This window comes from Amblyomma mixtum, chromosome 9 (assembly GCF_055824585.1).
Source record: "Amblyomma mixtum isolate Tamu chromosome 9, ASM5582458v1, whole genome shotgun sequence".
Taxonomy (NCBI): Eukaryota; Metazoa; Arthropoda; class Arachnida; order Ixodida; family Ixodidae; genus Amblyomma; species Amblyomma mixtum.
Genome location: NC_143020.1, coordinates 28,611,454 through 28,636,624, shown reverse-complemented (window position 1 = coordinate 28,636,624; position 25,171 = coordinate 28,611,454). Strand labels below are relative to the sequence as shown.

General features: G+C 42.7%; 1 pseudogene across 1 annotated transcript; it reads right to left on the bottom strand.

Moving 5' to 3' along the window:
- Nucleotides 1-2,732: 2,732 nt before the first annotated feature.
- Nucleotides 2,733-24,622, bottom strand: LOC149328613 (venom metalloproteinase Antarease-like; annotated as a pseudogene). The gene is made up of 13 exons (XR_016285873.1): nt 24,566-24,622; nt 20,253-20,422; nt 18,534-18,626; nt 17,885-18,023; nt 16,158-16,306; nt 14,594-14,665; nt 14,385-14,512; nt 14,232-14,281; nt 13,115-13,223; nt 9,286-9,453; nt 6,748-6,882; nt 5,341-5,463; nt 2,733-2,915 (listed from the first exon to the last, which is right to left on the bottom strand). The product of XR_016285873.1 is annotated as a venom metalloproteinase Antarease-like (transcript).
- Between the last annotated feature and the right edge of the window lie 549 nt (nt 24,623-25,171).

The following is a 25,171-nucleotide window of genomic DNA, read 5'->3' as shown; positions in this document are numbered from 1 at the left end:
ATAGAAACTTATGGCTTAAGGGGGTAAATTCATGATTTATTCAAGAGTTACTTTTCTGGTCGAGATCAAAGCGCTGTTACCAGAAACTCTATCTCCACTCCTCAAAAAAACACACTTGGCGTGCTGCGGGGCTCTGTACTCGGGCCCCTCTTTTTTTCTGTATACATCAATGACTTTACATTGTTTCTGAACTATTCTGAAGCAGTTACATGCTGATGACACTGTGCTATTTTTTACAGGAGATACATTAGAGGATATGGAGGGCAAATTTAACCAGGAACTTAGTAACACTTTGCAGTGGTGCGCAGGCAATCGGCTCACACTTAACACTGAGAAAACAAAGTATACTGTATTTCACTCAAGGAAAAATAATATTAGCTCTGATAATTTATTTCTAACCTTAAACTGTACGCAATTGCTTAATGTCTCCCACACCAAGTGCTCGGGTTTAGTCTCTGAATCGGACATGCATTGGAAGCAAGAAATTAAAAATTTTGACAAGCTAATGGCTGGAATATGACAGCTAATGGCTGTCATATTTTATCAAGCACGATGGAATATTTTCGTACACCGATTTTACGCATATTGTACTTCGCATTTGTCCATAGTCACTTATGTTACTGCCTAGAGACATGGGGCGGTATCTATAAAACGTATTTAGAATCAATTTTACGCTTGCAGGTGCGTGCTGTTCGTGCCATAACCTTCGCAAAGGCAACCGACCCTAGCCGACCACTCTTTCAAGAACAGCGAATAATACCGGTATCAGTTGCATACAAACTAAAAATAGCTCAAGTATTGAACACAGTAATCAGAACTAATGATCCATTTCCTCTTACACTGTTTAGATCGCCGCTGGGACAAACAACAGCCGACACTAATAACAGATTTAACCTACCGCCTTGTCACAACACTTATGGTCAAAGGCTATTAGAGTACAATGGTACTCAGATAGGGAATGAGATTCCCGATGACATCAAACTCACACTTAATTTTTCGGCCTTATTGAAAAATATTTTTCTTGTTTGTCCAGAGCTCTGGGATTAAATACGTTTGTGTTTGGTTTTGTTCATTTCAGAATATTTTTGTTTTTTCACAATATGTATGTGCTTTATATATTTGCAATGCCGGCATTGTTGTATCTCATATGTTTTTGCACATGTAGTTTGAATGTCTGCCATTTCTTCTGTGAATATCTTGCATTCGGACCTTTCACTAGCCGAGCTGGCTATGGGTCCGATCAAGTTTTGATATACTGGTTTCACAAAATAAAATGATGATTGAAAAAAAATGCTACAGGGCTCAATTGAAGTAGCACGTGTTGTCTGGGTTTTCAGACATATAGTTGATTTTTAGTAGTTTTAAATTTAACTGAGAGTGATCAGCTTAGCCTTGTGGCAGACAAATTTTAAACTTTTTTAGCACGTGCTCTAAGAACACACTTTTTACCAAAGGGGTTCCGTGCGACAAGACCATTAGTGGGCTAGGTTTACAACTTACTTTTTGCCTAACCGACAACTTTGTTCGAAATATGAGCCTTGGTGTAAAAAGGCGCTTTTCCTATATGAATCGGTCCATTCCAAGTTGATGAAGCGCCGCATAGCAAATTTGTGCTGTTTAAATGATTTAAACCTATGTTGCTCGCATATGACCCAGAAAAGTCTGGCGGAGCAGATTAACTAGCTGAAGGAGTCAAGATTATTTGTATTGCTGGTGATGGGTGCATCCTTGGGGGGAAAAAAATGAAACAATATTCCGCAAAGTCAGCAAGCCCCAGCAGAAGACGATAGAAGGAAGATTGGAGTGTTCCCTTACTTCCACAGGACGTCACATAGAATGAAAAAAGTGGATCAAAAATTTGGTGCGACTTCGGTGTTTTCTGCTCCCCGTAAACTGTCCGGTTTGTGTGCCAAAATCCCTGTTGTCAAGCAAGACAATTGGCTCTTGCTTAACTAACCAACAGACGATGTTCACTACGTGCACAGTGAGTGTGGTCTATTCCATACCATTGTCCTGCGGTAAAATATATATTGGCCAAACTGGAGGGTGCCTAAATGAATGTCATTTAGCATTTCGTGTCAAGACTGCCGTAACTGTTCCCTTAGGTTTCACCTCGCCAGTACTATTGGCCGGGGAAATCAAGACGTGAGCGTGAGCTGCCCGAAGCGTTTTTTTTTTTTTTAGAAAGAACAAGCAGACATGCAAAAACGACACTTCACTTTTTATCACCGAAAAGAATTGTCCCTTTTTATCTTCGTAAATATCTTCCCATGACTTTGTTCGGAGTGTGCGTTTGCGCAGGTAAAATATATAAATGTTAGTTTCTTCACCGCAATAAATCAGTTGTAAGTCCAGCTATGTTGTGAGTGCCTCCTATTTGCTTGTTCTATATCCGTTTTCACTGGTTCCATCTTCTGGGATCGGGTAAAAATCCTTTATAGGGGTCCTCTGTGCTGTTCACTTCATCTCCGCATATTTTTAAGAGTGGAGTACGCATGCAAGCGCGTATAACGCAATAAGCAACATATTGTAATTTTCCCCTCCCCACCCCCTCCCCCCTAAACATTCCCATCTCACTTAGAGGCAGGCCCCAAGGTTTGACACTTAAACCCTTAAAGCTAAATGAAACTCTTATTCATTAAACAAATGTTCCTTTCTGTTTGTTGTCTTTGTCTCTCCTTATTATGCAAAACACCCAGCAGGAGGTTTAAAGAAAATCATCAATCACGGAATGGAGCAATTTCATGTTTTTTTATTGAGAGCTTAAAGCCTTATTTTAGGCTATATGACGCCCATTGTAGTGGAGTTAATGTTGCGTCCTAAGCGCGTGTTAGGCAGTGCAGCACTTGGTTGCTTTCATTCTTCTTCTGTGGCTATCGTCTCCATGGCCGCACACAGTGACCTCTTATACATGCCTGAAAAGAAATCAAGGAAATATGCTCATCCACAGTATATTCTCAGAATTATGAGTGATAACTGGTGAAACAGGATGACTTACGTGAGGCTAAGTTTTTTTGTGATAACACCTATGAGAATGCTGTAACTGTCAAAGTATGTATGTCTTCCCAAAGTGCACATCATTGTACAAACAGTCACACTAGCACCTTTGGACAAATTTTAAATAAGGAACAAAGAAGACAATATTCTATTTGGAAAAGGTATTAAACAAAGTGCGCTGAAATCGCCCTGTCATTATTTCGGCCAAAAAATGCTTTTCTGGGTACTCCTCTCGGCTCAGCGGAACGTATCGTAATTCTGGGCTCTCCTTTCACAGATTGCCTTCATGGCGTCATGCCTGGCACGGTTTAGGGCGGTAAAGACTTTCTTAAATAAGCTGAAAGCGGTTTACAGCACATTATCTATGTGCTCCAGTGGCCTTTACTCAGGTTTCAATGCCAGAGTTGTGTTTATGGCTGTGTTCATTGTGAAGAGGTACAGCCTTTGTCAAAAGTTTAGAGCCCAGAAAGTCTGCTTCTGGGCCACATTGCTTTGCTCGTAATGCGTCCTCAGCGTCCGAAATCTCCTGAAGGTAACAAGATTTTTGGTCCTGCTCCCTCCGATGCGTAGGACTTTCATTAGTGCTACAGGAACGCCACAGTAGTGCTTAGAAGCAGACATCCCGGGCTCTAAACTCTTGACAAAGGCTGTACCTCTCAAAACAACCTCACTACACCAAATTTCTTCGCATGCAAAGAAGTTTGGTTATTTCATGTTGTTGTGTGGGTGCCTCTCAGATGAAATTGCGTGATTTCAACAGCAAATCAGAGGTCACCTCATTTATAGCACCTAATAAATTTATATAAAAAAACATTGAAAAACCTCTTTCTATTTTCGTTATTGTAAACACCATTACAGTAGCTATCCCACTGTCTCGCACTTTGTCAGCCAAGTATGACATGCGGAGACAAATCATGCGGCATGATACTTGCTCTACCTTTTCTTTGACACATTTATGTGTTAAATTATTATGAATAGAAACCCTTTTGGGTATTCAGAACGGCAACCTATGGTAAGCGCCATGGTATCTCGGGCTTAACGTCCCAAGGCGAGAAATTGGACCGCCGCGGCCGGTCCGGTCCCGGCCGTGGTTATGGTGCTCGGCTGCTGACCGGAAAGACGCGGGTTTGATCCCGGCCGCGGCGGTTGAATTTCTTTGGAGGAGAAATTCTAGAGGTCCGTGTACTGTGCGATGTCAGTGCACGTTAAAGAACCCCAGGTGGTCGAAATTTCCGGAGCCCTCCACTACGGCGTCAATCATAGCCTAAGCCGCTTTGGGACGTTAAACCCCGGGAACCAAACCAAACCATTGGCAATGAGGGACGCCGTACTTGAGGGCTCTGGGGTAATTCAGATTACCTGGGGTGCTTTAACATGAACTGACATCGCACAGCACATGAGCGTTTTTATAGTTAGCCTGAACAGAAATGCGGCCGGTGCGACCGGTATTCGATCAAGCGAACTTGCGATAAGCAGCGTAGCGAATTGTCTATTGAGCACCACAAAAGGCGCTTTCAGAACGTAAATGTCAGCAGGCGGAAGGTGACCAATGCACGTATGGGATCTGATACCCTTGAGTTGCACTCTTCATTACTTTAGCAAAGGAATGCAACTCTAAATTACTAAATCACGAAGAGATTGCACGCGTCAATCTATAAGCAGCCTTTATTTGAACGATTTTGTTATATCGCCGGTGAAGATTTTTTTTTTCTGACTTTTAGAGCGCAGCTTACTGTTCATTTTGAGCGGTTCAAGAACTAAAGACGTGGATTCAGTTTTTTTTTTTTTCAAGAAAAAAACATGAGGAATAAATTTCCTCGCACGTCTTTTTCTCTTTATATTTACTACAATACACTTACAATATACACTTACAATATACTTACAACTGTGCTCACATGTACCCATACCCTACGGTTGCAGAATGCAGGTAACTTGAAGACGAAGCCCTACCAGGTCAATAAGATGAACTGTTTAAGGAGTGCTATTTTGGGGCTAGCAAGAAGTGGAATTAATATTAGCAGCAAATTTTCTGACACCACGAAATTTTGGAAAGCTTTACTGCAAACTATTTCAAAGAAAAAAATCGTAAATTTTGATTATTTCTTCTCTTGGTTGGCGAAAGCGAAGAGAAAAAATAATGCGCCATTGACCTGCATAAACGATTTCTCACATTTGATTATTCCTGCCATCAAGGTGAGTAGCTTCTGAAATCTGCCGATGTTTATATAAGCTCTTTTTTTTGCAGACCAAATGCTTTGTGTCATGTCGTCGCTTTTTTGTTCCACTCAGCGAATCTACTCCAAAATTGGAAACACAGATAAGCAATATGGGAGTTTCAGTTACCTTGCCGTCTCCACAAGGCGCGAAATCTGGGGCATCCTTGTCGATGTAGTAGGTCGTTATATATCTGCCCTTACGTTCCTTGTACTGGCACCTTAATTTACACTCGTCACCCCTGGGAGAAACCTGTAAAAGATATTGAGATTTTTAACAGCGGTCACATTTACTATCCACTTCTGGCAATCTCGTTTTCTCCAGTGATTGCAGTTAGGAAGTAGTTTAAAGCTATCGATAATCGCAGAGTACAGTGCGAGTGCGCCTTTTGATAAAGTAAATAATATTGAAAGCACGAAAACACAAATCAGCCAAGCTTCTCTCCGTCGCCTTTGTTGCCCTGTAAACACGAAGTGTTGAGGGAAACATCAAAGACTGCACCAAGTTGACGAGCTTACATATTTAAGGTCACAAAATGTTGACGGTAATTTCTTGCGACAACGATGATCAAATAAGTGTAACTGGAATGTCAACTATTCTCTAGCCCTAAACAAGCCTTTTGCCACAGACGTAAAAAAACTGCGCCAGGTTTCTCGGCTGCGGCAGCTCTAATAATTGTTGGTGCAAGCACGACCGCGTTCCTTTTCTCCTCTTGCCACCAAATCCCACCACCCCTTCAAGAGCGGCACCGAACCAACTGTGCTAAACACCGATCTGAAGTTCCATCTTAATGGTGCGGGACATCAATGAAAATAAGTGTCAATTTTTCGTGTGCGAATGGCGATAAGTGTTAATGTTTTCGTCTAGTCTTTACAGATTCAAGGGACGCCCCTTGTGTATATATTCTGGGCGCCTTCATTGCTTGATAGGTTTTTTATTCAACACGTCACTTATGTCGGCGAAAAATTCCGCCGGCAACTCGGATTCAGTTCTATTTCCAATAAAGTAGTGGCACGTTCTTCTGACCTTTCACTCACAATGCATCTACTCTGCATGTGGGACAATGCGTCTTTTTTCTCACAAAGGATTATTCCCCGGAGAATTCTAATGAGAGTGGCATCATTCATCCTCGTCGCCACTACGCACCGATAATACAAGGCCCGGTATCCGAGACGTTGGCCTCTTATTAAGTTTTGAAGCACAAAAACCTTGTTTACCACCTTGCTTATACTAATCCCGTTTTGCATTTTCTAAATAAAGTTAGTGCGGATATTCACCTGTAATATCTCAGGGAAGATATCGGACATCCAGCAAAATTACAAAAATTGCCAGCAATACTGCTACTGTACTATTTTAATTCTCTAGACTGTCACTCATTGGTCATGATTTGTTAATCCTTACTCCCCCTGCTTAGGATTCAGAGCCCAGCTTCACTTTTGCACTGTTTTAAAGTAACTTGCGGCAGTTTATTGCTCTGTTTCTCAAATGTTATAGATATCATTATTCTCGCTTTGCCGGAAGTAATGCGAGTATTACCATTTCACTTTCCACGCCTTGTTTATCTGGGTAGACTGTTTTGCAGATAGCATCGTGATGTCTTTATTTCCAGGGTACTGAGTGCTCATGTTGTAGCCACCCGATGCAACGTCCCAACACTGCTGACCCTTACGTCTGAAAAAAATGAGGCGCTTACGATTATCTTTATACAGGGCAGTGTGTTGCCAGAAAAATGGCGAAAGAGATGGCTTAATTCCATTCATTCCACCAAAAACTATGAATTCAGAGTAATATCGATTATGTCCAATGATGGGTTTTTAAGTACAGTATTCCCACTAGTAAGTTTTCATCATATGGAATTCGTGGAACAGCTTTGGCTTTAGTTAAATTCTGCTTAGAAAATAGGTACCAGTGCATGTGTATTAACAACCGAACGACATCTTTCTTACCAATAGCATGCGGTGTGCCACAAGGAAGTATATTGGGACCCCTTTAATTTAGCACTTTTATCAGTGATATTGTAAATATCGACACCTAAGTTAAATTCGTAATCTATGCTGATGACAGCACCTTACTTCTTTCTGGGAGTAATATTAGCCAGCTAGAGTCAAGATGCATAGATATCCTTACTAAACTATCAGCATAGACTACAGTAAATAAAATCAAAGTAAATCCAACTAAATCCACAGCTGTTAATTTTCATGCTCAGAATAAAGCATTCGCCCGGTGAATTCATTCATTTTTCAAGACCAACATACAGAAATAGCCGCCGAGCATAAGGTTCTCGGTGTGTACTTTTCTGCCCATCTTAAATGGGAGGCTCATATGGTTTACAATTTTAGAAAATTATCGGCTGTTACTGGCGGAACCCAACGCTGCCGCACAATTTTTTCCACAAACGCTAAACTATGATTATATTACGCTCTATTTCTTTCTGATATTAACTACTGTACACTGGCATGAGCAACAACAACTGAAGTAAATATGAAGAAGCTTCTCGTTTTGCAGAGAAAAATTATTCGTCTTATCATAAACCTTTAACCAACAACCAGTATTAATCCCACAATAGCATCATTCAGTATGATCCATGTAGATAATATCTATGAATGTCGTTTGTTGCAAACATAATTTTCTTCCGCAGGCATGAGTAATTTCTTGACACAACTTGTTTCCCTTGAATATCGGACAGCAATAGTTAACACTCGTTGTACTGACGCTTGGTCCTTGCCACAATTTAGGACTGATTACAAGCTGCAATCCTTGGCTCACAATCTGCCATTTTTTCTCAGCAAATATAAAGATACTGCTGGATTTAGTAGAAAACAAATGCGAACATACGTTGTGCAGATATAATTCGTAATTCTTCATATGTCGTTTAAAAAAAAACTTCTGTGTTATTGCTGTACTCTTTTTTGCATTTCAGTTCATTATTGAAAACATTTTGTCAGCTTATTTCAGTTGTATTGCCCTAATGCATGCGCTGTACAATTTCCTTTCTATTTATTTAGTCATGACTGCTTCTGTATTGTTCATAAATTGTTATTTCTTTCTGTCTGCTGCTGCCATAAAATGGTTTCCTGGGCCTTCGTCAAGCTTTTCGTATAACTTTAACCCAGGTGACCTACCCGATACTCGTCGGAAAATAAAATATGATTTGATTCGATGTTTCTGAAATGTTTTTCTACATTTTCCACCCTTTTTTATTCAGGTTTTTCTTATGTGAGGCCTTGCTTGTGCTTTGCTATAACGTTTACACAGTTTTGCGCTCAATTGTTTTGACACCAAACATAACTTCACCAGCGAAAGTACAAGACACCAGCAGAAGAAAAACATAGCACAACGCTGGAACACATCGAAATTTGGTAACCTTAAGACCCAACATATAGAAAGTTGCCCACAGAAGAAAAAATAAACAGTAACAAGGTACCCATGTGGGCTAGTTGTTGTACATCAGACATAACTTCACCAGTGAAAGTCCGAGACACCTGGAGAAGAAGAACACAGGACAACGCTCTTCTTCTTATGGGTACCTTGCTAGTGTTTTGACACGCAGTGGCGATCGCAATCAGAGAGAGGCAGATAGCCTGACAGTCTTGTGGGCGCTCCGATAAGCTGTTTTTGGGCGGACTTCATCTCACAATCAAAGCTGCTTGATAGTAGCGAAAGCCAGTCAAAACGCCTGTTACATTGGTAAGAATACTTTTTGTTCCCCCTGTACTGTATAAAACGTCACAGGAAACGCTTTTAATTAAGGCGACTAAAACAGCAAAGGAGCATGCTCATTTCAATTTTTTTCGGTTGTAGCAATCCCTTTCTTATAAAAAAATGAATGGTCCCTTTTATATTACACTGCTGCTTCTAAGGTTTATTACACGAATATTTCAGTAAAAAAAAATCCACCCCCTCTAAACTCGTGCACGGATTATGCATTATGCCCAGTAGTTTCAGTCCCCACTTTGTACTACTGACAGTAAAGGCCCTAAACCTTTCTTCGTTCGCGCTAAACGTCGTAGTGCCCTTTTATTAAAGCATGCTCTATTTAATAAGCAGATGTCGGAGCACAACTGTGCCACTCACCCAAGTACGTATTCTATCTGCCGCACACTGCATGGGGAGAAGATTTGGTGCCTAGCGTCCTTGTTCACGTAGCTCATCACAAATCCATCATCCCAAGGGCAAGCTTTGGCTCCAGGATGCCCGCTCACTGGACGGTAGGGACCGTCTCCGTCGTGCACAGCGCCGAGACTTTTGCAACGCAACGCACAAGTTGTCGGATAGCCAGGATATGCAAAACGAGAATAGACAGAATAAGTATCAAATGCTTACTTGAATCAGTTGCTTCAGTTGCATGAGCCCCTGCTTGGAAGCAGACGCTCTGCGGTACAGTCGCTTTAGAGAAAAATCCTGACTACACGATCAACAGACAGCAGGGCAAACTGCAATCACCTCCCGAGACCCTCAGAGTGCAAAATGTCGCAGGTTTTTGTATTGCCACGTATCATTGTAGCGTCCGTTCGTTCGCGCAAGGCCGCAGAAAAGGGGGGTTATCATTTTTGTTCCTGACGCGAGAAGCGACCAGACTAATCTCGATTGTTCACAGCCATGAACAGCTTCGCCTACGTGTTTCTAGATCACTCTAGATGATCTCGACCTGTTATCTCGAAGTTTCCTAACCGGCTTTAAATTGAGCGGTGCCGCGAGCGGAGGGCATTCGTAGATCGACGATTGACGAGCACGCTTGTTGCTTAGGCCGAGTGATTCAGTTCTTTTGCGGGCGAAAGTCAGCCCTAATAAAGAGCTTCGTTTGCAAGTATTTCTGGTGTTTTCCTGACCGCTGGACTGCCGTCACTAAAACGTGACATCTGGTGGAGGTGCTGGGTAGCCTTCCATGTACCGGACACCCCCAGCAAGTCGCGACGCCAGCCCTTCGAGTCATTCACCGGAGGACTTGACTCCAGTCTACCACGCAGCCTCTTGGAGCCTCCAGCCATGACTTACGCCGCAGCAGTGCGCCGTCCTGCACCTCGACGACGGCACCTAAGCCCCTATCGCCATTAGCCAGCTGCGCTGGAGCGCCGCCCTCTCGCCCCAACCTGCCCGTCCTACGAGCGTCGCACACGGCCTAGGAAATGCGGCGAGTGGAGAACACCCGACAAGCGCCGCCATAACTATGCTTCCACTGTGGAGAAGCCGGTGACATTCTCTGGTACTGCCCATACAGGAGAATGGGCATCCGAGGATTTTCTTACGACGCCCCACGACCCCGACCTGGCCTGCGACCAGCCGCAATCGAAGAGTTCTTGCGTCGAAGAATACTCATCGCCGAGCCGCCCATCTCGTTCTCCGTCGCCATCGTCACCGCGCTATGTACTATCTCCTAGCCGAGGCTACGCAGTGCGTGGACGCTCCCCCGGACACCGAAGGTTAAACTGAATAAAGCAGCCTCTGGAGGTGAGGTTGCTTCTGAGCGCAAGAACTAAGACCGTCCATCGACGAAAACACAAGACTATGCCTCAACTACGACGACGACCCCTACGACGACGACGACCCCTACGACGACGACGACCCCTACGACGACGACGACAACTACGACGCCGACGACAACTACGACGCCGACGACAACTACGACGCCGACGACAACTACGACGCCGACGACAACTACGACGCCGACGACAACTACGACGCCGACGACAACTACGACGCCGACGACAACTACGACGCCGACGACAACTACGACGCCGACGACAACTACGACGCCGACGACTACGACGCCGACGACTACGACGCCGACGACTACGACGACAACTACGACGACGACGACAACTACGACGACGACACAGCCAGACTTGAAGCTTTTACCGCTGCCCTTAAACTTTATTACGAACGCTAAAGGACTCGAAGTTCGCATTCTCCGCGTTTATTTTCATTTTAAAGCATCGAGACGATGCTTCTTTGCGAGGGGGGTAATGCCACGTATCATTGTAGCGTCCGTTCGTTCGCGCAAGGCCGCAGAAAAGGGGTGTTATCATTTTTGTTCCTGACGCGAGAAGCGACCAGACTAATCTCGATTGTTCACAGCCATGAACAGCTTCGCCTACGTGTTTCTAGATTACTCTAGATGATCTCGACCTGTTATCTCGAAGTTTCCTAGCCGGCTTTAAATTGAGCGGTGCCGCGAGCGGAGGGCATTCGTAGATCGACGATTGACGAGCACGCTTGTTGCTTAGGCCAAGTGATTCAGTTCTTTTGCGGGCGAAAGTCAGCCCTAATAAAGAGCTTCGTTTGCAAGTATTTCTGGTGTTTTCCTGACCGCTGGACTGCCGTCACTAAAACGTGACAATATCATATATTTAAGATATCATAATCTGGGTTGTAAAACATGACTGAATTATCTTTACTATGTTCAGTACATTCGTGGTGCATTCGGAACAAATTTTGCAATATAGATAAAACTTCTGATATTTATGCGGTACAAATGAAATCACGAGCTTTTCTCGCAGTTTTGGGTGATAATCAGTGCTTAAAAGTGCTTCACCAATTGTTCAGATGCATGTGCACCTGCTTGCTTTTTTTTTTGACGCCACTGTCAAACGCGCTCACACTGACTCCGACCTTTTTGAGAGTTGCTGGAAAAGATAGAGAGGATATGACTTTTATCATGTTCACTTGTCAGTAGCGCAGCTTTTAAAAGTATCTGAGAGTTTTTCACGCAGCCAGACTGGCACGTATGCGATTCCATTTCCCATCGTACTAAAACAAATTTTCCACTCCCAGGTCATGGAAGATAAACATTAAGTGGACCATTCCACTAGTAGAAATAGGTGTTTAAGACAGATATGGGGCAGTTCGAAATAGAGATGGTTGTCAGATTGTTTAGTAACCCTCGACGCTGGTGCATTTGACTAAGAGTGCAGGAGTGGACAGACCCATTAAGCCCTCACGGGGCGTGAGTCAAGCTGCTGACCATGGATCATGCATGGTCACATACGATCGCTCTTCTACCTTCCATAAAAGTCGGGCGTCCTTCGAGACAGACATTAAAGGTAAAAAGCTGAGGAATTTGAGGATGGAGGGGGGAAGTCGCGACGAACAAACTGTTTTCATTACGTTCGGATTAATCAGTTACTGGCATTCTCGCCAATCAGCGTGGCGCATTGTAATGACGTCATGTGTTTACAACACCAACGACGACGCCGCACAAAAACGGAAAATGTGGCCTCAACATCTCTCATTTTGGAAGAGGGAAACGTGAGAGGGCTCATCTCAAAAATGCAGGATAAGCGTTGGTCAAGCCATTGTCAAACTCCGTTTTTTTTTTTTTCTCGCGTCGTCTTCGTAAACAACTTTACTGCGCTCCGAGTGCTAGATGCGAGTTTTCCATTCAGAAAACTTAGCAAGTATTACCAGGGTTCCTTCGAATGAAAAAGTAAGGACGGTAGATGCAGCGATTTGCGTCATCCTGAATACAGGTATAGTGCACCGGGGACCTAAATATGAAGACAGAACGATACGGATGCGAATAAGGGTTCCACTGACTACCGACTGCTTCCAGCCGGCACCATTCCACTCCGCAGCTGTGGCTTCCCTTCATATATGTTCTAGTTTCCAACGCACATCATTTTCTGTCCAAAAATCATTGATGCACTACCGGCTATGTTTTGGCGAGCCCTTCGCTTTGGCGTGTTTCATGCACTTAACATTTAATGTGGAACTCGCCGTATTCCCGCTCAAACAAGTTCGCAATTGAAGGGTACCAGAGTTAATCCGGTTGCGCAAAAATGACCGTGGGCAGACTTAAGGTTTTGAAACAATTTTTGAGTCTTAAAACTATGGCGTAGAGCGGGAATTAGTGCCGTTCGATCAGTAGGCTGTACAGTTAAGATTTTGTTTTGTTAATTTTACTTACACATGGGCGAGTTCGTGGGTCAAGGTAATCATTCCAGTGTACAATCCAGGTTTATCTTCACCCAAGGCAACGAAGTAGTCTGAACACACTCCACTAACGTAACCAACTCCTGGACAAGAAAAGGGGAATTTCATAATTAGTTACTGTATCACAAAAAACCATCCTGCACTGCAAATTCTAAACTGTACCTTAAGCAGTATAGGTAGCCCAAATTCAGCTGCTTCACCCATTCATTGTGCTGAAATCGGCCAAATTCCACTACAATCACTTTTGTCAATCGTGTGCTGATAATCGCTGCCTAGATCATTTTCTAGCGCTTGCGATCGACTTTTTTTAACTCACATCTTCGCATCTTCTGTGAAGTAGTGACGCAAGATGTGTTCTTCTTCAAAGCAATACAGGTTGCTTTTCTTTGTTTCACGAGCGAATTGACAGACTACACTCATATCGCCATAAGGCGGCAATCTCTTCATTGTAAGATTATCAGTCACTTCGTGATGCAGCACAGTTTCTTCTGCAAAACAGTTTCTTTCTTACGTTCATTTGTTCCCTGTACTTCTAAGGAATGGAACTATCTTCCTGATGAAATTGTATCTATTACTGACATAAATAACTTTCGCAAAGCTTTAGGTGGTGCTGTACAAGCTCTGACTATGTTGTTCTGCACTAATGTATTTATTGTCTTCGCTGACATTGTAAACACAGGATTAATCTTTTATGTACCCGTTACCTTTTCTCCATTGCTCGCTCTATATTTTCTGCCCACTCCCCTCTTCAATGCCTGCAAGGCCCTGAGGGTAAAATAAACAAATAAATAATAGTAGCACTAGCCCTTAGGAAACCCTCCGCAAATAGCACCACCAACAATACTGAGTGTTTTCACAGAAAAAGAACTGGATTACCTGCTTCTACTCAAGAACCATGGAAAAAGTATATTCTAGTCAAATTTTTAAGTGACTCGCAAGTGTCAATTTTGCCACTGTGTGCAGTAGAACGATCCAAGATTCCACAACCTGCAATTGTTATCATTAGTCGCACTATTCGACGAGTTAACTCATAACTGATTTCTAAGCGAAAATTATTTTGAAGCTCTATAACAATAAGCGCAAAGTCTCACCCAGGCCATTTTTGTCCCACTTGCCATTGTTTTCCGTAATTACGTCTCTCCTGCAAAACAAACACGCAAGCAAAACACTCTAGTTAGCGTTTTGTTTTCTCTTTTCTGGCTCCTAAAGCCGTTTCAAAACTAAGGGCAGTGAATAAGTCTCACCCAGAAAGCAGGAACACAATGTCTGGGTTTCCAAACTCAGACTTCTTTTTTCCGGCGTATATCTTCAGCTGGCTCAGCGTGTCGGAGTCCGCCAATAAATCTTTCGTGCCACGTACATATTCCTCTCCCTAATCGAAAACATGCGGCAACGTAAGCCCACTTCGCTGATCACACTACGCACTGTTTCTCGTGCAGTCAGTTCTCCTTACCGAAGGCTGCTCTGCTCCTGTAACCATAAGCTTCACTCTTGGATTGTGCACATCTATGTATCTCAAGTTTGCCTGCAAAGCACGAAACGTCAGAATGTGAGTGCACTTATATTCAGCAGGCAACTAAACCACTCCAAAACAATATCTGACTCCGAGTTAAAGCACTACAGTCCTCAGGAAATATCATGCATAAAACAGCCACCTTTACAACGACTGCCAACTGTTTGATCAGAAAGTCTTTTATTCTTGAACATTAAAAATTCGGAAGATGGGCCATGACTCATATGTAATTTATTTCTGTTACTTATCGCCCTTCTTCTTTCTAATATGGTTTGGTCGGTAACGGCAAAATATATCTGTGTGCAGGTATTGCTCGTCTTACGTAATTTTAGAAATGCATAGGTCTTCTGAGCAGCCCCTCCTAATCGACAGCTTCTGAAAATGCTTGGTCTAGAATTAAGGTCTGAGGCCCCCTATTCTCCCTAAAAAGGCGACGAGACAACAGGTGGCTGACGCCTTCAGCACCAGTGTATAACATCCTTATCTTTAAATATCATTTCTAGAGTAATCATCATTGTGATATGAAATATATATAAATGAGTGGCGGTCAAACTGCTGCATACTGAGTAAATAGCCTTCATAAATCCGGGAAACAAGAATTATCGATTTTATACATTAGCCATAAGTCTCCTAGGTTTGTTACCGCGTGCAACTGGCATGGAACTTTACGTTCTTGAATATTTGCCACCTCTTTATGGAGCCTTATGCTTTTAATATTAATCACTTAGAAGTAATCCGTACCACAGTTGGAGTAACAACTATCGCATCGAGTCTCGGGAAAGCAAGAGGTGAACGGTAATACGCTTCCGATAACCTAACCAAGAACTTCCAGATGAAGAAACAAATACACGTCGCATAATAGGCTGGGTTTCACAACTACGACTGCCTTCTCTTAAATAAAGCTTTAATATTTCACTCTCTGTACACAACTCATAAACTTTGCTATTTAAAATTAGTACCAATACCTTAATCCTGATGTAAATCTTTTTTTCATATATCTCATAAAAATATTTTATCAAGCACTCTCTATAATCTCGTTTCAACAAATTCTGAGCCCTGTATTCTAAACTTATGGCACAGCAAAGTTTTTTATTATATCTCCTTCAGTATTAGAACAGTTGTTAATAATGGGGTTTACTTGAAAGCCGACATTTTTATAAAATGGCTCATAATGGGAGCTCCTCTGAAGGCGTTAAGAAGCTAGCATGCAAACACTAATTTCAGGGAACAATCAAAGAACGGAACAGCGCGAAGAAACACGGACACACGAACAAACGGCACACACATGAGCGCTGTGTGTGTCGTTTCTTCGTGTGTCCGTGTTTCTTCGCTCTGTTTCTTCCTTTAAATGCATTACCAACTAGCCCGGAACCTTGATCTTCTGAACTTCAGGGAACAATACACGCTCCTATCATTCGATGTCTGATAGGTGAACCACGCAATTTTCTTAAGTTTAAAAAACAGACGTACCCACATAAATACTAAGTGCGCAATGGTTACTCACGGAGTTCATCATAATGCAGATATACATCAGTGCATCTCTGGTGCTTGCGAAATGACGATAATGCGGGTGATCAAGCACAAAAAACACTTCAACCACTACTTCATCAGGCACCCTTCCGCCATTTCTTGCCGAGAAAACGGGATATATCTCTGCAACAACACAAAATTCATCATCACAGCTGTGTAAGTGTGGCAACATACAATGTCTCCACTCTGTCTTATCTTTTTGTGTTCGTTACGTCGGAAGTTTTGAAAACATATGGCTGTTTGAGGCTTCATAAGCTCGCTTCAGCTCATCTGTAAGCATTTATTTATTTATTTATTTATTTATTTATTTATTTATTTATTTATTTATTTATTTATTTATTTATTTATTTCGAATACCCTCAGGGCCCGGGTCGGGCGTTACAGAGGGGAGTGGAGTACACCACATAATTAAGATGAAAGCACAGGCATATATATATATATATATATATATATATATATATATATATATAGGGGTGTCAAAAACAGTGCAAAAATAGTAAGGAACGCCAGAAGGTAACAATAAACATCCAGGAATTCAATACAAGTACTACAAGTAAGGAACACCAAAATATAATTGTAGAACACAATACAAGTAGTAATACCGGGGTAAAAAACAAATAAACAGTACGTAACGAATAAAGATATTCCGCTATTGTATAAAGATACGACGTGTTTAACTGATAGGGTGCTTGCAAAGCAACAAAGGTGTTCTGCGGAAACACAGTTTTTGTTGAAGTACATATTCCATGGTCTAATTCCACATTTGAAGAGTAAATATGTCGAGCAAAAATGTATTCGTTTTGCCAGAGTGTATACTGAGTAGTTACTTACTAAGTAGGAGTTACACAAATTGATGAAGCCGTGAAGAAATGCGTCGCGGTATAGAGAAGCTTTCTCAAGGCACGAATGAAAGAAAGGACATTGACTTACATAGACCAGCACACCTTTCAGTTTCGTAGTACGCACTCAAAAAATTGTGTGGAATGAAAGTTAGCAAGACTGCTCCAAACTGCGAACATCGCATGATGCCCAAAACTATGAAGATGGCTTTATAGGGCCTCTGGCAACGTGCAATGTTATGAAATTCTAGTGTTTCGTTGTTATTCCAAGCATTTCATTAATTATTTAAGTGATCCATTACGGGGAACGTTTTCAGTAGTTTCCAGACCTAGTACAGCAAATTACGCCTTTGAAATCGCGCACATATCTCCACTCTTTTATTTCACGCTCAAGTTTCTGCAGTTCATTAGCAATATGCCTGGCTCATCTCGCTTTGGCACTTCGATAGTTTTCGTATTTTTATCAGCCCTCGTCGTAACAGGAATTTATCAATTTCCATATTTTTTCTGCTAATTCTGGTATGAATGCTGGGCGCACATCTTGAATGCAGTGCTGTACATTCGCCTTCTTTCAGATAAGAAATTATGCTCGTGGTATGCCAGAAACGCAAATTTAAATGTTTTGCAGGAGTCTTGTTTCAAGTTAAGGCATACATCGCAGTTTAGGCAGTGCGTATTGCTTCGTCTTTCAGCGCATGGTTCTGCAATGAAGCGGGTGATTCTTAACGCTCCTTTAGAAATCTAAGACTACCATTTCTAAGTACTTGAAATTTTGTTTCCAGCGTTGTCCTATGGACTTCTCCTGCTTGTGAACGCGTCCTTCCCGCTTGTTTTCCAATTACTTGAAATCGTGATCACGTACCTTCGTCAACAAAACTGAGCGCCTTGTCGTTCATCTCCATTTGTTCAATTTCGTAAATCATGTGCGGAATGAGGCCTGAGTCCGAACGCTCCATTGCAGGTAGTGGCTCGATTCTGTGGCTTGGTCCCACCAAGCCTTTCTGAAAACAATTTCAGAGAAGTAGACATGAACTGTATCCATGCTGTTCTCACTGAAAGCTGACAAAGATAAATATTTCATGCTTTCCTAAAGAACCGTGATGCCAATAAGTTTCAGACTTTCTATATTCTTTTAAAACTAGAGTAATACTAACATTCGAGATAGTTGGTACAGCATCTAGAAAAAACAATGCAAACAACCGTTGTCTTCTTGCGTTATTTTTTCCAAGATAATTTAGAACTATGACGAAGTGTGAATGACCAGCTTTTTTTATATATTTTCGTAGCACACTCTGCACTCTAACCACCCTAATAATCGCTATAGCACGGTTTGAAGGCTCATTTCTTCAAATCATTGCATTTCAAGCCAATATAGATCCAATCGGCACCCTGACGTAAACTGGGATGCCGATAAAGACTATTGTAAATTAGTAGGGAAGCACTCCATTACTCCGCCATGGGCCACCCTGATCTAGCGGCGCAATAAAAGTAGATGAGCCAAAAATACGCACCAGTTGAGCGATTGTACCATTCTCTTCAACTGCAAGTGTAGCGAACTGCTTTCCATCTTGATACAGCTGGTCGTTTATCTCGTTTCCGTCGTACTGAAACGATTTGAGAATTTAATGATGTCTTCCCGAAGCAAGCATTTTCCAAGGCGTGCGACCAGAGCAGCAGAATTAATTACAATATTTCGCTTTGACCTTCCTTTAGTTCAAGTGTGTTGACGCTAATTGTTTGCTCTCTTTTCTCACCCTTCTCATCTTAGCACCAAAGTACAGCGAGCATGATGTACTGAATATGTAGCCGGCGCTGCACTCTACCCAAGCGTGTTTTCATTTGCTTATCTAAAATCATAAAATGAAGGGGGTCGGGGAGCTGCTGTGCCCAATTACCATGTTATACGGAGTTCTCTACGCTAATACAGGTGAAGCTAAGATTAGCTTCCAGTATTGTTTGTAATTTTTCTTGTCACCTTCGGCAGTTTCATAGAAGCGGTGTTAAGATGAGGTTCAAATGTCTGCTTCAACTGCACAGTCTGACGCTTGGGTTAAATCATGTGTATAATATCGCACTCCAAAAATTCGCTTAGCGATGACGGTGCGGCATAATAGCGCACATTCATGCATATTAAATATGCGAAATATTCCCAAACGAACTTGTTTCTGATATCCTCGCACTGCTTTCATTTCATCCACCGAACCCATCACAATTGCTATTTCAAGCCCACATCATCTTTCAATTGCAAACCAACATTGCCCTAACAATCCGTAAGGACCACATTGTCTTCTAACGCTCTGTCGCGTATTTTCTTCAAGTGTTTCTCTCTTCAAGACCACCGGAACAAATAACTGTTTTTGGTTGTGGTCCGCTTAAGCACCAATTCTTTCAAAGCCCGTCTACCAACATTGGACGCCAAACTCACTACGACGTCTATACCGGAAAAACACAATCTGAGCTGCTTGTACATCTGCTAGTTTGCGCGCCACTCCTAGGGTACGCACCACAGAATACAACTATCTGCCACTCTCCGTCCATGCCTAAACGCCGTAGGCCTTGCCAGACCTATGTGCGTTAGTTTAAGCAGTCTGGAGTTTTTTGAACCAATCGACATACCGCCTGTCCGCGTGAAACAAATATACAGTACTAGTGTCCTACCGTTAACTTCTGGCAATCTGGTGCTAGACTCTGGTGCTAGCTGGTGCTGATGGTAGACGCAGTGTAGCCTTGCGCGCACAGGCCACCCGCATAAGCATGGATGATGAAATCTCTCTCCCGTAGCTTCTGATGAAACGCCAGATAAAGTTGATTTCAAATATAACTATCTATGCAGGAGGGAGCGAAAATGCAATGAAGCAAAAAGTACACGTTTAATGGGACGCCTTTAATTAGGGAGATAGTTTAGGGTGAACCGTCACTGCAGTCACTCTCAGCGAAGTGCATAAATAAAAATGCGCAAGCCTACAGCACTTCAGAACCCATGTATGCGTGCTTAAAGGGCTGCTTTCTAGAATTGTGCTTTCAAGAACACTGGGACTTTTTTCGCGGAATCAAGGCTCTTCTCATACGAATGCTGCTTTATTTTCGCCCCCTGCTGTTCAGCAGTCTCAACTGGAATTTGAGGGCTAATAGAACTGTTGTGCAAGAAAATACGCACATTGTACTTATAACACTTTGCCCACATTGTTTCTACTGTGTATTCGCATTTTTAATAGAAAAGTCATTCTCACCAGCACTGTCATCGGGTCTTTTCCTGCCTTAAGGAACCGCAGTTTTGGTGCAGCAATAGATGTCTTTTCCAGATTGAGGGTCAGTTGATCGTCTATTTTCATGACAAGCTTTCCATCATGGGAGCGCTCCTGGAGAAGTCGAGGGTACACAAGACGTGGCTGCTGTAGGCCTGCAAGAATAAGTTCACATGTTGATATCAAATCCATTCCGCTGTTATTGTGACGTTGATTATTAGTTACTTTGCATCAAATGCGAAAGAGTAAATGAAAGACTGTAAAACACCTAGAACATGCAATGTCTCTTGGGCATAGAATAATATTACTGAAGTAGTGAGAAAATAAAAAGTGCTTGAAATATCAGCGTTGTGTGAAATTGTAATGTCCAGTGTAGTGCAAATGATTTAAAATAAGAGGATGTTATTCTGTAGCCGGCAGCAATGCAGTTCGAGACTTTATTCATAAAGAAACAAAGGAAACAGATCATTATCACGCGCTTTTAGCTGCGGTGTATAAAGAGATAATGTTGCCTAGGATTTGAATAGAAGGAAGTTTAACTTTTGGTTTCGTTGGATGCTTCGCCTTAGTAAATTTGTACAGTAAGAATCACTTTTCTCATCTAAGGAACCAAAAAAAATTCTCACAACGTGTTCGTTGCACATCTATCCCTTTTCTCTTTCAGATCAGCACCTTATCTAAGGTAACTAAAAGGACTTTATGAGTCAGCTGTAGTTCCTTTGTATTTTAGGTGCTGAATAACTTATTTTACGCAGCTGGCCATCTCATAAGCGACTGCAGTTTTTTTTTTCCTTTACTTTCGCACATTTTTCTTTTCAATAGAAAGTGATGACGAGGCTGTCTTATAAAATCCTTTGTAGTTAGTTTTCTCTTTTTCAGGAGGCTGCATTCTCAAGACAGAAGTTGTAGCTCCAATTTTTTGTGTGGTGCTTCAGTATCTACTATAATAGGGCATATAATGAGAACCAGCGAAAATAGACGCAAGACAAGAACAAAGAAGGCACACACCACAACGCTGGACTTACAACTCCAGCGTTGTGGTGTGTGCCTTCTTTGTTCTTGTCTTGCGTCTATTTTCGCTGGTTCTCTTTATATGCAATATGAACCAACTAGCCCAGCAGTTTGCACTCCTGAACTATAATAGGGCAGCACTGGGTGATCTCAGCGACAAAAACATTGCTTTGAACAGAGCTAGCTTTCGCCCAGCAAGTCAGCAGGCTCTATAATAATGCGAAAAATTAGTTTTCTGGTCTTCCTTCGTCATATAAAAACATTTGCATCCCAAACAACTCTTAAAGTTACCAGTTACAGCTGTTTAATTGTCGTCTTTGTTTATCTCAACAGCTCGGCAGACAAAGTGTCAAGCGCTCTCTTATGCCATTTTATGGCGCGTCGTTTCTGATTCCGTCTTTGAAGACACAGCTTGGTACAACTTCTCTAGCCTCGAAGCTGTCGATACCAGCTGACAAAACTTCTTTCACGAAACTTTCACCATTCTTTCACAATTCGATCGCCCGCTGTATCTTATGAACGACTAAAGTGCACTGCCATCTAAAACTATTTACATATCTTGTTTCATTTTTCGTACTTCACCGAGCACTCAGCAACGTAACACTCTCGGAATGTTTCGGAACGCTGTCCGCACAACTTCTCATTGTACCTGTGACCCAGCCATGTGAACTCCTGAAGAGACAACAATGGTCACGCCTTCGCCTTCCTGACGGGCTGGTCACTGCCGTCAACCATGCAGTGAGCTTCATTCCTAGCATTATCTCCTTCAGAGTAATGTGGTTCAGTTTCCAAGTGCATAATTATGTCTGCCATCAACTGCGTATATTGCCGTGAACCTGATAATCGCAAACGACCGTGTGATCCTTTCTTGGCCTCTTCAAGGCTAGAGCGTTCAGCTACGAGCTGATGACCACATCACGTGATTGATTCTGGGCGTTGCTGCTCCATTTCAACGGGCTAACTACATAAAATGGCAGTGGCTTAGCTCAGCTAGGTCAGGCTGTACGTGGTGAGAGTACGGTTAAACATAATTACACCTTGTCGTTTAGCCTGGCTTCTATCCGGCTGCGTCCAATGTTTAGCTTTGGTTATTAGCCCCCCCCCCCCCCCGTTGCGTCTAATTGCGGCTACATTAAAAACAGGACATTTGTTACGCAGCAAAGTGTGACGCATTTATTTTATTTTGGTTTAGTTTATGGGGTTTAACGTCCCAATGCGACTAAGGCTATGAGAGACGCCGTAGTGGAGGGCTCCGGAAATTTCGATCTTATTTTCGGTTTTTCGTCATGTAATTGAAGCCTGGCTTCTTTCAGTCTCTCCGCCTCACGATCTTTATCTACCGACGGCTCCACCAAGCCGCCTTCTCGTATATATATATATATATATATATACAGCTGCACCAACCCCCCTCCACCTACGGCGCATGCGCACAGCTTTTGCAACTCGGTTTCGCTGGCACGCCACGGCACAGGCTCCTCCTGTGACGTCACGCCCGATGGCGCGGCGAGCGACGGCCGCCAGCTGCGGCGGTTGCTAGGCAACGGCTCAAGGTCACAGTGCGGCCACGGCGAAACTGGTGCCACGGCGAAACGGCGAGACTTGCGCGTAATGTAGCTCTCGCTACAAAACGCTCTTTTCTGCAATGTGTCCGGTTCTCCTCATGCTGAGCGTCTTTCCCCTGTGTGTCAGCCAGAAGGTTGAAGAGCACCGGACCCAATCAGAAGCATCATTAGACCGCTGCTTGGTGCTCTGCGCTTGGTTTTCGGCGGAGTACATACGGCAGTCCCCGAGGCACAGTGCTTATCTTAAATTTTGTTCAGCCTATCATTGCTGTTTTCTCATCAGCGGTAGAATGTCATGAATTTTCTGCTATCGTCACTTCAGGAGGTCGGCGCCACGTGCACACTCCCTCTATGATCACTAACCTTCCCTTTCTGCCTTTTCAGTCTAGTCCTCTTCTCTTTTTTCCTCATTTTGAAGTAGCAGGAACGAGACTTACTTCGGCAAATCTCTCCCTTTGCGCGCACTAAAGATGCTTTCCGCTTTCTTGTTCATGAAGATTAGGTATGCGGTGATATTTTCGGAATGAAGCGCAACAAATCAATCGCCTGTACGTGGGTCATTACTACTTGTGTTTTTTATGAGCAACGCTTCCCTAATACTTCTGCCTGTCACAACTTGATATCCGAGCAACTAGCACAGCGGACACTGCTTCAAAAATGCGCTTCATTGTCTACATTTTTCTCGCGCAGCATCTATGCATAACCTAAGCGTCGTTATTAACACCTCCCGTCAGCAAGTTGTCTGCAAGCTCACGGACTCTTTGGTGAGAGTTTTAAGCACTCAAATTCTTAACTACCAGAATTCTTATGGTAATCAGGAAGCGACAAAATAGAGATATATTTATTTGCAGATTTCCATTTGGCTCTAGGTGGTTTTATATAATAAGGGAACTTTCACTGAAATCAGCCAGAACGTCGAAATTACTACACAGCGGCTGCAAAAACCAAAACAAGTGCAACTAAACAGCGCATGCTGGTCGATTTCGCCAATTGATATGGCGATGCTGTTCGCCTCTCTCCGCTATGTTAATTTTCCTAGCAAATTCGCAGTAATTCCATGCATATTTCACTGTTTGCCCTTTATTAGCTTTTGTCCGACTGTGACGCAGTAAAGCTCATGACTTTCACTTAGATGTAAGCTTGCTGACCTGAAGCGTACTTCTGCATTTTTTTTTTGCGTAGACGAAGACCAGTATTGACGACCGAAATCAAATGCACATCAGCTGCATTTATCCACTCCTTGTGACAAAATGCTCCTTTGCAGGAGATGAATGGTTACAGAGAAACATAGGATGTGCGGTAAAACTACCCCAACTGATCGCAATTGAATAATCGATCACCTCTATGATCCTCATTTCTTTTTGTGTGCTTCATGACCAACGCTTGAATAATTGTTCGTCCTGTTTAAAATACTTCTCAAATTTGCGGTAGTCCCAAAGTCCACGCTCTGTCTCTGAAATTTCCTCCATTTTTTCTCATCTTGGCGATGCAGTATGAGTGCAAACTTCATGCGCCGTTAAATGCTACCCTGTATCATATAGTGTGCAAGCACTCGGGCTATTCACTCGCACTATATACCCCTATTTACGTAACTAACAGAAATAGACCTGGTGATTAGAGAACGACCAAACAAGGATGTTTTTGATTGAAGAGTTCAGTACACTAATAGGCAGATCAAGATAATCAAGATGTATTTCTTCCAAATCATGCAAACGTTGAACTTACCGTCCACGGCTGCGAAAAGCAAAGCGATTGCAACTAGAGAGTGCATGCTGGTTGGGATCACCGATCGATGCGTGAAAATACCTAGCGTACGGCCTCTATTATATATGTTTCACTGGGTTGACGGTTCTTGAATTCAGGTTTCATTGCGTGAACTTTATTAGCCTTGGTCCCATTACGGCGCAAAAAGGTCATGACCTTCACTGACATATTGGCGTTTTGACCTGGAGCATACGTATCTACAGTATTATCGCGTAGGCGAAGGCCAGTATTGACGGAGGAAACCAAAGGTGGATAATTCACATTTCTTCGCTACGTGCGGGACAAATAACTGTACATGTGTAATGTGAACCAAACGCTCTTTTTCCAAAGTTTTTGTGGCAGCATAAGCCACGCAGATACCTGACTTTTTCCAAGGAACAGGGAGGATCGTAAACAACGACACATTTTTTATAGGTGTTCCGAGGAAACATTTGAGGCTTTCTGTGCGCCTTCAACAAGGGCGCGAACTTTTTTGGAGCACCCTCAGAGCACCTTTTCAAAACAGCAAAATAACAATGAGACGTTTAAGGACACACACACCTCAGAAACGCAACGAAAAACAAAATA